Source organism: Gorilla gorilla, chromosome 11 (genome assembly GCF_029281585.2).
Source record: "Gorilla gorilla gorilla isolate KB3781 chromosome 11, NHGRI_mGorGor1-v2.1_pri, whole genome shotgun sequence".
In the NCBI taxonomy this organism is placed as follows: Eukaryota; Metazoa; Chordata; class Mammalia; order Primates; family Hominidae; genus Gorilla; species Gorilla gorilla.
In genome coordinates this window covers 142,737,172-142,750,448 of record NC_073235.2, presented here as the reverse complement: position 1 = coordinate 142,750,448, position 13,277 = coordinate 142,737,172, and positions in this window count along the sequence as shown.

The window sequence follows — 13,277 nt, the reverse complement described above, 5'->3', positions numbered from 1 at the left end:
ATGGTATTGGTACAAAAAGAGACACATAGGCCAATGGAACAGAAAAGAGAATTCAGCAATAAGACCACACGTCTACAACCATAGGATCTTCGACAAACCTGACAAAAATGAGCAACAGGAAAAGGATCCCCTATTTAATAAATGATGCTGGGAGAGCTGGCTAGCCATATACAGAAAACTGAAACTGGACCCTTTCCTTACACCTTATACAAAAATTACTCAAGATGGATTAAAGACTTACATGTAAAATCCAAAACTATAAAAACCCTAGAAGAAAATCTAGGCAACGCCATTCAGGACATAGGCACAGGCAGAGATTTCATAATGAAATTGCCAAAAGCAATTGCAACAAAAGAAAAAAGTGACAAATGGGATCTAATTAAACTAAAGAACTTCTGCACAGCAAAAGAAACTATCAACTGAGTGAACAGGAAACTTACAGAGTGGGAGAACATTTTTGCAATCTATCCATTTGACAAAGGTCTACTATCCAGAATCTACAAGGAACTTAAACAAATTTACAAGAAAAAAACAAACAACCCAAATGCCCATCAATGATAGACCGGATAAAGAAAATGTGGAACAGAATAGAGAATTCAGAAATAAGAGCTTCTGCATAGCAAAAGAAACTATCATCAGAGCGAACAGGCATGAAAAACTATGCAGCCATAAAAAGGAACAAGAACATGTCCTTTGCAGGGACATGGATGGAGCTGGAAGCCATTATTCTCAGCAAACTAACACAAGAACAGAACACCAAACAGCACAAGTTCTCACTTATAAGTGGGAGCTGAACAATGAGAACACATGGATACAGGGAGGGGAATAACACACACTGGGGCCTGCTGGGTGGTGGGGTGGGGGAGGGAGAGCATTAGGAAAAATAGCTAATGCATGCTGGGCTTAATACCTAGGTGATGGGTTGATAGGTGCAGCAAACCACCATGGCACATGTACACCTGTATAACAAAGCTGCACATCCTGCACATGTACTCTGGAACTTAAAATAAAAATAAAAATGAAAAACGAAAAAAAGAAAAACTGGAGCTTTGTTATATAGATTTTCCAACAGTTTAAGCTTGCCAGTTGTCATTCACCATGTTCCTCTGCTGGGCGTATTTCCTGTAAGTTGCTAGTTGGATCTGGAGTCTTAACGGGATTCGAGTTAGTGCTGTTGTTTATTCATTTGTTTTTATTTTATTTTATTTTATTTTTTGAGACAGTGTCCTTTTCTATCACCCAGGCTGGAGTGCAGTGGCACAATCTTGGCTCACTGCAACCTCCATCTCCCAGGTTCAAGCAATTCTCCTGCCTCAGCCTCTGGAGTAGCTAGGATTACAGGTGTGCACCATAACGCCTGGCTAATTTTTGTATTTTTAGTAGAGACGGGGTTTTGCCATGTTAGTTAGGCTGGTCTCAAACTCCTGACCTCAAGTGATCCACCCACCTTGGCCTCCCAAAGTGCTGGGATTACAGGCATGAGTCACCATGCCTGGCTGTGTTGTTGTTACTATTATTATTCGCTGATTACTTTATGGGTGGCAGGGGGCTCTTCGGTTCTGTTTTTGTGGTGTTATTGGTCATTACGATCACTATCTATTTTCATTAAGTCACCATGGCCTGTAAATGATGACAGCCTAATTCTTTTTTAAAAAATATTTTTAACTTTTATTTTAGATTCATGGGGTACATGTGCAGTTTTGTTACCTGGGTATACTGCATGATGCTGATGTTTGGGGTATGATGGATCCCATCACCCAGGTACTTAGCATCGTACCCAGTATTTTTTCAGGCCTTTTTCTCCTCCCTTGCTCCCCCTTCTAGTAGCCCCCAGGGTCTATTGTTGGCATCTTTGTATCCATGAGTACTCATTGTTTAGCTCCCACTTATAAGTGAGAAGATGCAGTAGCTGGTTTTCTCTTTGTGCATTAATTCTCTTAGAATAATGGCCTTTAGCTGCATCCATGTTGCTGCAACAGACATGATTTCATTCATTTTTATGGCTGCATAATATTTCACGGTGTATATTTACCACATTTTCTTCATCCTATCTAACACTGATGGGCACCTAGGTTAATTCCATGTCTTTGCTATAGTGAATAGCACTGCGATAAACATGAGTGCATATGTCTTTTTGGGAGAATGACTTATTTTCTTTTGGATATATACCCAGCAATGGGATTGATGGGTCGAATGATAGTTGTTAAGTTCTTCAAGAAATCTCCAAACTGCTTTCTACAGTGGCTGAACTAATCTACATTCCCACCAACAGTATATAAATGTTGCCTTTTATCCACACCCTTGCTAGCATCTATTATTTTTTGACTTTTAATAATAGCCGTTCTGACTGGTGTGAGATCGTGGTAAGATGCTATTTCTATCATTGCCTCTTCACTGGAGTACCTATTTCTCAACTCAACGCCTCTGTGAACATAAACTACCCTCATTGGTGATCTGGTTCCTCAGTGATAGGAAAAGCAGGATGCTTGAGTCTTGCTCTCTGGGTACAATTTCTAAGACATTGAATTGTTGCATTAGCATCTTCCAATGGTGATTAAGTTTTTTGTATTGTTATGAACTCAGATTCAACATACTTGATGTATTTCAGTCTATTGCAGTTATTATTATTATTATTTTTAGACAGAGTCTCGCTCTGTCACCAGGCTGGAGTGCAGTGGCATGATCTCAGCTCACTGCAACCTCCGCCTCCCGGGTTCAAGCGATTCTCCTGCCTTAGCCTCTCGAGTAGCTGGGACTACAGGCACGTGCCACCATGCCCAGCTAATTTTTGTATTTTTAGTAGAGATGCAGTTTCACCATGTTGTCCAGGATGGTCTTGTTGTCTTTACCTCATGATCCTCCTGCCTTGGCCTCCCAAAGTGCTGGGATTACAGGCGTGAGCCACCGTGCCTGGCCTGCAGTTATTACTCTTGCGTATGTTAAAACAGTTCAATTTTTAGCCAGCGTTAGAACAGTTCAATTTTTAGCCAGTGGGCACCTCTTCAAATTGGTCTGAATCCTTTTGACATGGCCTACTGGTCTGTGATAACTCTTTTGCTTCTAGGAGGGCATGCTGTCCTTACTTGTAAATTCCTCTGAGGATCCAGATAACTTTTAGTGTGCTTGCAAATCACAACTGCCTGGCTGAATGAGCTATTGAACTTACTTCACTGGCTTATCTGTCTCAGATTCCTTACTGGATCCTCCTTTTCCTGCCTTCTGTTTGTGGCAGTGCCCAGAACTTAGTCATCTGTTGTTTCCTCTTTGCTGTCTTGGTGACATCAAGTAACTTCATGGCCTTATAATCTCATTCTACACCAACACTTCCCAAATGTATACCTTCAGAGTGGACTTCTCCCCCCAACTCCAGAATCCTATAGATCCAGCTGGCTACTCAGTGTCTCCTCTTGCATGTACAAGACTGGCATGGCCAAATTGAGCCTGTGATTCTCCTCACCACCACTAACAGCCCTCCCCAAACCTGCTCTTGCCATCACATCAGTGATAACCCCATCCCTCCAGAGACTCAGGCCAGTATCTCTGGGGCCGCCTTTGGCCCTTGATTTGCCTTCGCCCCTCTTCTGTTCTGTCAACAAAACCTATCAGCTCCAGCAGCCCCATGTCCTTTGGCTACTGCCCCAGTTCAAGCGCTATTATCTTTCCGTTGGATTCCTGCAATGGCTTCCAGCTGGGGTCAGTAACAAACAGATAAAACCTGCTAACCTGAAGTCAGACAATGTCCCTTTTCTACTCAAAACCCTCATAAGGCTTAATGTCTCACTCCGGGTGACAAACCGTCTAGGGAGTGGGGGTGGGGAGTGCAGAGTGTAGGATGCCTTGGAGCTACACCACACCCTAACCTGCCTGGCCTCTTCTCTGCAGCATTCCTTCTCCCTGGCACAGGCACACCGGATTCTGGAACATCCCTCAGACAAGCCTGTCCTGCTCTCCTTAGGGACTTTGTATCTGTGCTCTGTCTTCCTGGAACGTCTGCTCGGCTGTTCTCTCACCGTCTCTGTTCTTCTCACCTTAGACTGCTCAGCACCAGGAACTGATGTTCAAGGCTGCAGGCATTTGTGATGATAAGAGGAAAGCCACGGAAGCTGGCCAGACCCTAGCACTGGAGACTTGAATTGGCTTCTGATATGTTTTAAGCGTCCCTGTGGTCTAAGCCATTGTTGGCTATTTTACAGATCTGTTTGTATACACTACATTTCCAAATGTACGTACATTTCTTACTAGACTCTCCACACTTAGATTATTTCTTTTTAAAAGTATTCTAGTTTCTGAATGTAGACATCTTTTAATTTCTTTATATGTACACAGATATGAAGGTTCATGTACATGAATACATTTTTAAAGACATACTAAATTCTTACAGTTGTTTTTAATTGTAGTGATGTTTTGTGCAGTCTTTTTAAAATTTTTATCTTTTTAATTGGATCATTTCCTTCTCCAGTAACAGTCCCTGACTTGTGATCTCAGATCACCCATATTAACAATCCAGCTTACATTATTATGTATAATATGTCTGTACCTAATTACATGATTATTTAGAAAACATTATTTGTGTATATATCTAATCTCAATATGTATATATTTGGAGGTTTTGGGTCTTTTGAGGTGCAGATTCAGTGCTTTTACCAAAATGGGATCATATTAGAAACACTTCTGCACTTCAGATTTTTTTTCGTTTCCATTCAATTATAATTTATGAAAATCCTTCTAAGTTGACTAGAAGAGAGGCAATTCATTCTTACCAGTAGCTAATGAATTTTAATATGGTGTTCCTATGCTATAATTTATTAAATAATTCTCTTAATTGTGGGTCACTAATTTTATTTTCAGTTTATTTGCCACTATAAACAATGCTACAGCAAACATCCTTGTCCACAGATTATTTAATGGGATAAGAATATATACATTTTTTTCATCAAAGTTGGTTTTGATTTATTGTTTTAATCATGGTACTTTATCTACTTAGACAAAAACGTTTAAGCTAATTTTCCTCCTTCTTGAAGTGGATCTTATATGAGTACTTTTAGAGGATGTCTGTTAATAGCAAACTTTATTTTTTCTTTTCTTTCTTTCTTTTTTTTTTTTTTTGAGACAGAGTCTCCATCCATTGCTCAGTCCGGAGTGCAGTGGCATGATCTCGGCTCACTGCAACCTCCACCTCCTGGGTGCAAGTGATTCTCCTGCCTCAGCCTCCTCAGTAGCTGGGATTACAGGCACATGCCACCATGCCCAGCTAATTTTTTTTTTTTTTGGTATTTTTAATAGAGATGGGCTTTCACAATGTTGGCCAGGCTGGTCTCGAACTCCTGACCTCAGGTAAAGACAGAGCAGGAGCTCTGTCATCTTGGACAAATACCGCCACTTTAAGTTCCAGCTCCCTTCTAGCCTCATGTACTTCAAGCAAATCACTTCTCTTCTAACTACAAGCAGCCAGAAAGAGCAGACAGTAAAACACAGATAAGACAGCTAGGGCACAGGGGGAGGTGAGGGGAAAGTCTCTTGGGTAACTGCCAAACTTCATCCTCATACAATGGGCCCCAGTAAAACAGTGGGCCTTAATAAGCGTATTTCTTTCCTTTCAGGCACACTAAGATAGGGAAGCTAAAAGCAGACTCACTGCAGAAAGATGTATGGGAACAGACACACAACTCTCCCTCCCAGATAAGCACAACAAAGAGACACAGAAACAGTCCAAGCCTCTGATAAATGCTCCCACCCTGAATCCTTAAAAACTCTTATCCTGTAAGAAAGTATTCCTCTAACCTAACTCGGCAGAAGGCACCTCTCATGTGTGTTTTCTCTAAAATAAATCTGTCTTGACTGGTGAGCTGCCTTTTGTGTTTCTTTCCTCTTTCTTTAATTCTTTCAGGTAATCTGCCCACCTCAGCCTCCCAAAGTGCTGGAATTAGAGGTGTGAGCCACCATGCCTGGCCTATTTTTTCTATTTTGGAAAAAAGTGTTCATATTAACATGTTTTACTGAAATATATTTCAGATATACAATTGTTGGTTGAAAAGTGTTTTCAAGTAGCACTGTGAATACAATTTCCCTCTATTTACTGGCTCCCATTGACGCTTGAGAAAGTAGTGTCATTTCAAGTGATATTACTTAGGAAGGTTGCCTGTATTTTCTCTTTGGTTGTTTTTCTCTCTAGTCTCTGTTCTGCAGTGTGTGTTCTATGGTGTATGCCAATATGTGCTTTTAAAAAATATTTCTTTCTTGAAATTTTCTGGGATTTCTGATGCTGAGTCTTAGTGTCTACGATAAATTATTGACCATTAATTCTCTTTAAATATTGATTTTCACTCATTTTCTCTCTTTTGTAACTTCTGTTAAGTGTATGCTTGGCATTCTCACTTCATATTTCAGTTCCATAATACATATTTACGTTATCCATTTCTTTGTTCTTCTGCCCTGAATGCTCTGTAATTCCTCTAGATAGATCATCCATTTTACTAATTCTACATTCAATGCTGTCTACTCTGCCATATAACTTATCTATTGAGTTTCTAATTTTAATAATTGTATTTTTAATTTCTAGAACTCTTTTTGGCATTTCCCCCCTAATCTTCTGGATCATTTTTGAGCGTCTCTTGCTCTTTACACAAACTTTTGACCCCTTTTTGCCTATCTTCCTGCTTAACGTCCTTCCTTCTTTTTTCTTTTTTTAAATTTGTACTTCTGGCACAAAGGCATGGATTAATTAAACTATTTGGCTCAGGACACACTTTCAATATTTGCATAGCTTTCTGTTTTGTGGTTTTAAAACAATATTATAATGAATACTTGTGAACTTACCATTTAACTTATAAATCAGAAAATTATCCTTCTCCATTGGTATCCTGTATTCTGAATTTCAGGCTTATAATTCCCTTGCTTGTTTTTCTTTTGTTTTCTCCACCCCACCCCCACCCCACCCCTTGCTGCACCTAGCCCCATCTCATACACACACATACATTCACACACTTAGTATTGCTTATATTCTAGCTTTCTAACTTTGTAACAATGCATTATGCTTTCTGTAATCTTCTGGTGCTTGCTATTTTCACATTGCATATGTCACTAAGATTCGTTCTTTTTTTGCCTAAAATGGAAGTCTACTGATGCTCAGAGCTGAGAAATAGTTTATTGCTTAGGAAATATTGTTGGAGAACACAACGTATTCACTTCTTTGTTGATGGATACTTGGGTTACTTCAGGCTTTTTCTTCTTTTTGTTTTAATTTTTGCTAGTACAAGCTGTGATGTAATGAGCACTCTTTTAAATCTAGAGGAATTTCTGCATTGTAAGGTAGGCAAAAATATAACTTTAAAGGTAATGCTAAATTGCTCTTAAAGTGTTATATCAATTTATATTTTTACCAACAATGCATACAAAATCCCATTGATCAACATAATCTTTAATACTTGCTCAAGTTTAATTCTTTATTTTTGGCTAATTAAAGAAGTATAAAATACTTTTTCATTGTGGCTTTCGTTTTCATTGACCAATTTTTATTTCCCTTCTTACTCTTCTCCTTCATGGTTTTTTTTGGGGGTATTCTTGTCTCCTTGATTTTGTAACCAATTTGACAATTTCCATTCAAAAGCCTACTAAAATGTTGATTAGATTTGTACTAAATCTATAGGTTTTGAGATAATTGATTTCATTGTCATGTTAACTCTTCCTGCCCATGAACATGGAATGCCTGTCTTTTCATTTAGGTCGAAGTTCAAAGCCTTCAGTAAAGATATAGAATTTTTGAGTCATAGGACTCATATGTATTTTATTAGATTTACATTTCCACTATAAATATTATTTTCCAAAGTGGCTACAACGCTTTGCATTTACACCTGTAATGTATCTGGAGGCTGAGGCAGGAGAATGGCGTGAACCCAGGAGGCAGAGCTTGCAGTGAGCTGAGATCGTGACACTGCATTCCAGCCTGGGTGACAGAGCAAGACTCCATCTAAAAAAAAAAAAAAGAATCCTCACCAACACATGGTGTTACCTATCACTTTAATTTTAGCCATTTTACTGTGCCTGGAGTGGTGTATCATTGTAACTTGCATTTCCATAATGACTAATGATGCTGAGAATCTTTTCATATGCCTATTTGCCATTCTTATGTTTTCTATTGTGAAATATCTGTTCAAAGCTTTTGCCCATTTTTAACTAGGTTGTTTGTCTTCTTGCTATTGAGTTGAAAAGTTCTTTATATATACTAGATATAAGTCCTTTATTAAATATGTCTTCTGCAAGTATTTTCTCTTCATGGCTGGACTTTTAAAATGTATTTTGTAAAGCAAATATTTTTAATTTTAAAAGTCCAAATAATCAAACTCTCCCTCTCTGTAGCTTCTACTCTGTGGTCCTATCAAGACATCTTTGCCTAACCTAACGTCTCAAAGATTTTCTCTTTTACTTTTTCTAGATGTTTTAAAGTTTAGCTCTTATACTTAGGGATTTTATCCATTTGAGTTAATTATTGTTAAGGTTGATGTTCTTATTGTTTTGTATGTTGATATCCAAGTGTTTCAGCACAAATTTTTGAAAAAACTATCCTTTTCCTCATTGATTTACTCTGCCAGTTTTGTCAAAAATCAATTGACCAGGCCGGGCACAGTGGCTTACGCCCATAATCCCAGCACTTTGGGAGGCTGAGGTGGGCCTATCACCTGAGGTTGGGAGTTTGAGATCAGCCTGACCAACGTGGAGAAACCCCATCTCTACTAAAAATACAAAATTAGCTGGATGTGGTGGCACATGCCTGTAATCCCAGCTACTTGGGAGGCTGAGGCAGGAGAATCGCTTGAACCTGGGAGACAGAGGTTGAGGTAAGCTGAGATCATGCCATTGGACTACAGCCTGGGCAACAAGAGCAAAACTCCATCTCAAAAAAATAAATAAATAAATAAAAAATCAATTGACCATACCTGTGTAGGTCTATTCTGTAACCTTGATTCTGTTCCAGGTACCCAAACAACATTGTTGTGATTATGTTAGTTTTTACAGTAAGGACTTAAATCAAGTGGTTTAAGTCCTCCAAATTTTTAATTTCTCTTCAAAACTATTTTGGCCACTCCATGTTCTCTGTATTTCCACAAAAATTACAAATTCACTTGCTAACTTCTATTAAAATGTCAGGTGTTATTTTGACTGTAAGTGCAATTAATCTATTGGTAATTTGGGAGGAAATTTGACATTTTAATACTATTGAGTCTTTTGCTTATTGAATACAAGATACATCTCAATCTATTTCGGTAGTCTTTAAATTTTCTCAGCCCATATGAAAACTTTAGGCCCAGATAGATTCTCTTGTAAATTCTGCCAAACATCTAAGGAAGAAATAATGCCAGTTCCACATACATGCTCCCAGAAAATTGGAAAGGAGAGAACATTTTGCTAATCATTTTTTTATGTCAGCATTACCCCACTTGTAAAACTAGAAGTGGGGTAATGCTTTTGACAAGTGTGTTAATTTCCAAATATTTGTGACTTCTAAAACTATTTTTCTGTTTGACTTCTCATGTAATTTTATTATATCTGAGATCATGTTTTGTATGATTTCAATCTTTTAAGTTGTATTTAAACATTTTTTGACCCAGAATATACCCTGTCTTGGTGACTGTTTCACATGTACTTTAAAAAATTTTGTATTCTAGTATTGTGGGTAGAATGTTTTATAAATGTTGGGTTGGTTTATAATGTCATTCAAGTTTTCTACATCCTTGCTGATTTACTGTGTATTTGTCTTCTTGAATTCTGAGATAGAGATTGCTGATGTCTCCAACTGTAATGGAAGATTTGCTTATTTTTCCTTTCAGTTCTATATGTATTCATGTATTAGGATATTCTGTTATTAGATGTATGCATATTTAATTTGTTATGTCCTCTGGAAAAATTGGCCTAAGTGGTTATAACATTCCCTCTCTATCCAGGGTAATATTCTCCATTTGACATTCTAATACTAATGTACCCACTTCATGTGTTGTTTTTATTGTCACTTGCATGGTACACTTGTCTGTCCTTTTACTTTTAGCCACTATGTGTCTTTACATTTAAAGTAGATTTTTTAAATGGCATACCATTTGATATTACTTTATTTATCCATTCTAATAATCTCTGCCTTTTAATTCTAGTGTTTCTATATATGTACTTAGTGTAGTTGTCAATATGTTTTAATTTAAATCAACTGTCTTACCATTTGTTACTATTTATCCATCTGATTTTCCCCCTTTCCTGTTATTTATTTTATTTTATTTTTTATTTTTATTTTTATTTTTATTTTTTTGAGACGGAGGAGTCTCACTCTGTCGCCCAGGTTGGAGTGCAGTGGCACTATCTCGGCTCAGTTCAAGCTCCGCCTCCCAGGTTCACGCCATTCTCCTGCCTCAGCCTCCTGAATAGCTGGGAGTACAGGTGCCTGCAACCATGCCTAGTTAATTTTTTTTTTTGTATTTTTAGTAGGGACGGGGTTTCACTGTGTTAGCCAGGATGGTCTCGATCTCCTGACCTCGTGATCTGCCCACCTCGACCTCCCAAAGTGCTGGGATTACAGGCGTGAGCCACCATGCCCGGCCTCCTGTTTTTTTTTTGGATTGAGAATTTCTTAAAAACTTATTTCATATACCCTACTGGGTTATCGATACCACTTTGTTTTAGCTTTTGGTGATTGCTCTGGAGTTTACAATGTAAATACCTTTAATGTATCAAAGACTACTGTCAGATTATATTAGATTCTCTTCCAGACTTTTTGTTATTATTGTCACATATTTATGTCTTCATATGTTATAAACAATACAATACAATTAATTATTTTCACTCTATTAGGCTATTAATTATCAGAGGACAAAGACATTGCCATATGCATCTTTCCCAAGCCTTTGGAAAATGCCTAGAACACAGTGTGCTTTAAATAAATGTTGATTTAATGAAGGGAGAAAGAAATCACCTTCCCGACCCACATTCACAACAAAACGCTGTCCCCCTGCTGGGTCCTCAGGGTGCTCTGTCCCTCTCCGCTACTCTCCTTCACATGGCTGTGTGTTTCTGGCCCAACCTCTTCAGGGCTATTTTCACATCATTTTTCGCAGACTGTACATGAGGGGTTGAGCGTTGGGATGAGCAGGGTGTAGAAGATGGAGATTGCCTTGCCCTGCTCCATGGACTCCACAGGCCCCAGCTGGGCATACATGACAAACACAGTCCCGGGAAAGACAGTCACTGTAGTAATGTGAGAACCACAGGTAGAGAAGATTTTGTGTCCCCTAACTGCAGAGTACATCCTCAGGATAGTAGCTGGGGTGTAGCCACAGGAGACGAGGACCACAAACATCACACCCACCATAATGACCTAGCAATCCCATTACTAGGTATATACCCAAAAGATTATAAATCATTCTACTATAAAGACACATGTACACGTATGTTTATTGGGGCACTGTTCACAATAGCAAAGACTTGGAACCTACCCAAATGCCCATCAATGATAGACTGGTTAAAGAAAATGTGGCACATAAACACCATGGTATACTATGCAGCCATAAAAAAGGATGAGTTCATGTCCTTCGCAGGGACATGAATGAAGCTGGAAACCATCACTCAGCAAACTAACACAGGAACAGTAAACCAAACACCACATGTTCTCACTCATAAGTGGGAGTTGAACAATGAGAACACATGGACATAGGGAGGGGAACATCACCCACTGTGTGTGTGGGCCTCTTGTGGGGTGGGGGACTCCGGGAGGGATAGAATTAGGAGAAATACCTAATGTAGATGATGGGTTGATGGATGCAGCAAACCACCATGGCACATGTATACCTATGTAACAAACCTGCATGTTCTCCACATCTATTCCAGAACTTAGAGTATAATAAAAAATAGAAATACAAATAAAATAAAATATTATACTTTAATATATTACTTTTTTCTAATCTATGAACATGATCATGTTGTCTGCAAATAATGGTCATTTTGATTATTTTCTGAGTCCTATTTTTGCTATCCCTGGGCCTTTAATTTACATTGTAGTTAGTTTTTAACTTGGTGCACTTGCTGGGAACTCCAACACAATGTTGCATTTAAGTGGCAATAGAAGATGTTGCATCCTTGACTTGTTTTCAATTTTAAGGAAAATACTTTCAATATTTCAAAGTAGAAGTTTTGGAAAACTCCTATTCCTGGTTTGCTAAGAGTTTTTTTCAAAATGAATGTTGAATTTCCCCAGATGCTTTTACTGCAGCTATTGAGATGATCATATGAATTTTCTTTTTTCATTCTGCTGATAATTTAAGGTACAAAAATTGATTTTTAAGTATTTAACAACCTTGCATTTCTGATGTAAACACAAGTTGGTTGTAATATATGATATTTGTCTATATGTATATGTGTGCATGTAAGTACACACACACACACACACACACACACACACACACACACACACACACACGCAGGGTGAGACTTTTAAGACTTTTGTTTTTTCCTTTCTTTGTTTCTTTTTTGAGACTGGGTCTTGCTCTGTCACCCAGGCTGGAATGCAGTGGTGCAGTCACAGCTCATTGCAGCCTCAACCTCCCAGGCTCAAGTGATCCTCAGCCTGCCAAATAGCTGAGACACAGATGTGCGCCACCATGCCCAGCTTTTTTTTTTTTTTGAGAGAGAGAGACAGGGTCTCCCAATATTGCCTAGGCTAGTCTCAAACCTCTAGGCTCACGTGATCCTTTCGTCTCAGCCTCCCAAAGCATAAGAGATTTTTTTGTTTGTTTATTTGAAAAATTTTCCATCTGTATTCATGAGAGAGGAGGGCCTGCAATTCTATAATGTCTTTGGCAAATTCAGAAATCAAGATAATGCTGGCCTTATAAAATGAATTCATTAGTGTTCTTTCTATTTCTAATCTTGGGAATGCCATGGTCATGTTTCTTTCTTAAAAGTTCAGGAAACTCATTGGCAGAGTTTTCTGGGTCCGGAATTAATACACATGCAAAAGTTATAATTGTGAATTCAGGGTCTTTGCTTTCTGTATAATCGCTCAGCTTTTTAATTTCATCTTATGTTGGCTTTGTTAAGGTTGCATTGCTGTAGAAATATTTGTCCTTTGCATCTAAATTTTTGGTTGATCTGATGTTGCTCATAACATCCTCTCACCACTGTTTTAATATCTGTAGTCTCTGTGTGATGCCCTGTTTCATTCCTGACGTTGGTCACTGATGCTGTTTTCTTTTTGCTTAATCCACCTGGCCATGTGTTTATCACTCTCATTAACCTTTAAAAAG